This window comes from Mus musculus, chromosome 15, assembly GCF_000001635.26.
Source record: "Mus musculus strain C57BL/6J chromosome 15, GRCm38.p6 C57BL/6J".
In the NCBI taxonomy this organism is placed as follows: Eukaryota; Metazoa; Chordata; class Mammalia; order Rodentia; family Muridae; genus Mus; species Mus musculus.
The window spans coordinates 93,341,893-93,345,142 of NC_000081.6; the positions used below are offsets into that span (position 1 = coordinate 93,341,893).

At 39.9% G+C, this 3,250-nt stretch overlaps 1 non-coding gene across 1 annotated transcript; it reads left to right on the forward strand.

The window, feature by feature from the left end:
• Positions 1-2,791: 2,791 nt before the first annotated feature.
• Gm26371 lies at positions 2,792-2,895 on the forward strand. The gene has a single exon (XR_003951741.1). It is a non-coding gene; the product is annotated as a U6 spliceosomal RNA (small nuclear RNA).
• Positions 2,896-3,250: the final 355 nt, after the last annotated feature.

Genomic DNA, 3,250 nt, shown 5'->3' on the forward strand with positions numbered 1-3,250 from the left:
TTCTATGGAATGCTTGTTGTTATGCATGTACATACAGACTATGGACTTCGTGCATTTCAGAAAAAGAAGCTTATTGTGGTCATTTGGTCTGATGTCATGGTTAATGGTTCCATCTCTACACAGAGGTAAATATAAAGACAGAAGCATGCCTTAAAAGAATCATCTACAAAAGAGGCATAGGTTTGCTTCCATAGAAGTCCACACTATGATTTTTATCTTTATATTTTTGGGTACAAAGAATATCTGGGGCTGGTGAGATGGCTCAGCAGTTGAGAGCACTGACTGTTCTTCCAAAGGTCCTGAGCTCAAATCCCAGCAACCACATGGTGGCTCACAACCACCTGTAATGAGATCTGACGCCCTCTTTTGGCGCGTCTGAAGACAACCACAGTATACTTATGTATAATAATAAATAAGTCTTTGAAATAAATAAATAAATAAATATTTTAAAATATCTGCTTAGTGTGCTGTTGACTATTCTGTTGACATGGCTATTTGAATATTATATCTCACCATTCTCACTGGTACTTATTTTGATATCGTGAAAGTGTTGTTTGAACTATGTTCTTTTAATCTAGGTGTGGTGGCATGTTTGTGTTATCTCAGTACTTGAGGGTAGAGGTAGAAGGAACTTGAGTTAAACCTGAGTGACAGAGCAAAACCTTAAACTCTGTGGTGTGTGTAATTGTCTGGTCACATTCAGAAATTCTCTTTCAGCATCTCTTAACTCAGTTTATACTAAATGCCCATCACTTTCCAACCATATTTTGTTACTTTTTTTTTCTTTTTTTTTTTTTACAGAGATTGCCAGTTCAATTTTATCTTTTCCATTTTTCATCACTTCTGTTGGTTTCTCTTTGACACATTTCTCCTCTGTCTACTTTCCCTTGCATCTCCACTTTTGTCTACTTGGTTATTGTTTAGGCAGGACCCCACGTCTGCACAAGCTGGCCTCATTAGGTAGCTGAAGATGACTGTGAATTCCTGGTCCTACTCGTTCTACCTCCCCAGTGCTGATTCCAGATGTGCAATGCAATGTGTATTTTCTTGTTACAATGTGTGTGTGTGTGTGTGTGTGTGTGTGTGTGTGTGTGTGTATACATGCATGCAGGTGCTGCCAAGAATCTCAAATACCCCAGGTGCTGGGATTTGAACTCAGGACCTCTACAAGAACAGTAGGTGCTCTTAACTACCAGGGCTGTCCTGGTGCTCACTTTGTAGACCAGGCTGGCCACGAACTCAGAAATCCACCTATCTCTGGCTCCCAAGTGCTGGGATTAAAGGCGTGTGCCACCACCACCCGACTTCTTCTTTTTTTTTTTTTAAGTAAAGTTTTTTTTATTTGCTATATACAAGTTCACTGTAGCTATCTTCAGATGCACTAGAGGTCATCAGATCCCATTACAGATGGTTGTGAGCCACCATGGTTGCTGGGATTTGAACTCAGGACCTCTGGAAGAGCAGTCAGTGCTCTTAACCGCTGAGCCATCTCTCCAGCCCCCTGTATAGCAGTTCTTATTAGAGCCATTTAAGTTGCTTTTAAAATGCCCCATGGGTAAGATTTTTATATGTATCCTTGTGGAGTGACCAAGATTGCAAAAGAGAAGCCGGGCACGGTAGGATCTGCTTGGCTTGGTGTGTGTGGATTCCTAAAAGTGCAGTTAAGTTACTTGTTCACAAGGAGTTTTAAGTTCGCTGTCACTAAAACACAAACAGTCTCAAAATGGAAAGTTCTTTACTGTCCTACTGTGCTTCTTTCTATCTTGATGTGCTCTTGCACATCAGCACTGTAGGTATCGAAGGAGCACAGGGAAGCAACGCCATGTGTGCCCCACGGTCCAACATGTTCATGGTGGATTTACTAACAAGTAGCGTTTTAATGAACTTATTGCAAAGATTTATTTATTGATTTTAGAATTATTTATTTATTCTATGTCTATGAGTACACTGAAGCTGTCTTCAGACACACACCAGAAGAGGGCATCGGATCCCATTACAGATGGTTGGGAGCCACCATGTGGTTGCTGGGAATTGAACTCAGGACCTCTGGAAGACCATTCAGTGCTCTCAACCACTGAGCCATCTCTCCTTCCCCTCATTCATTTATTATATTAGTTTATAAGCTTTCAGTGTGAAATACGTTGTAGTTATACTTAGAACTTTTGGTAAGGTGAAATGTATTTTAAATGTCCTTTCATTAATGTTTTTGACCTGCAAATTTCTGCTATGACATTTGAAAATTTAGAAGTACCTAAAAACCTTTCTGCCAAACAAAGTCAAAAACAGCACAAACACAGCCATCTTTTCAAATTTCTCAGCAGAAAAAAAATGTTTTTTCTTCAGATTAATCATGGCGGATGATATATAAAGGGGGATTTTCAATCTTTTGTTCTAACATCTTCCATAAGAGAATGTTTGACGGCCAAGTGTGGCGGCACACGATTTTAATCCCAGTACTCAGAGGCAGAGGCAGGTGGACCTCTGTGAATTTGAGGTCACCCTGGCCTATATAGGGGCTTCCAGGAGAGCCAGGGCTGCATAACCCTGTCTCAAAAAGAGAAAATGACTGGGCCAGTGTCTGCATTTGCTTTTATAGTAATATATAAATAACACTATTCAAAGAGAGCATTTCATGAGAAGAGAGTAGAATCATAGCCTTGCCATCAATACAGAAAGAACTGCTTGGGGGGAAGCGGGGCGGGCCAGAGGGAGTGGAGAATGGGGAAGGGAAGGGAGGGGCTAGAAACAAAAGAAAATGGCATATATGTATAAAAATGGCAAAAATAGTGCTGTGCTTGCTTCAGTAGCCCATATTCTAAAATTCAAACAACAAAGGAGATTAACTTGGCCCCGGCACAAGGGTGTACACAAATCCGTGAAGGAGTCCACATTTTAATGTGACCACAGTACATTCTGTACACGGGTAAGATGACATAATGAAACTCATCATTATGACTGATTGATATATGCCAACAAAAACATTAAAATGTCCCTAAATAATGCAAGTTGTTAATATAGAAACAAACACATCATAAAAAATATATTCAATAGCATTTTATATACTATGTACTATAATGTTTTAACTATTACTGGCATTTCTTAGATTATGTTTCATGTTTGTTTGTTTGTTGTTGCTATGACTCTGACTTTTATCCTCACAAGTAACAATTCATGGGTCCAACATGAGGCTAATCTGAGCTGTGCTCTGTGCCAAGAAGAAGGCTGCAGCATCCTGAACTTAGAGAGGCCC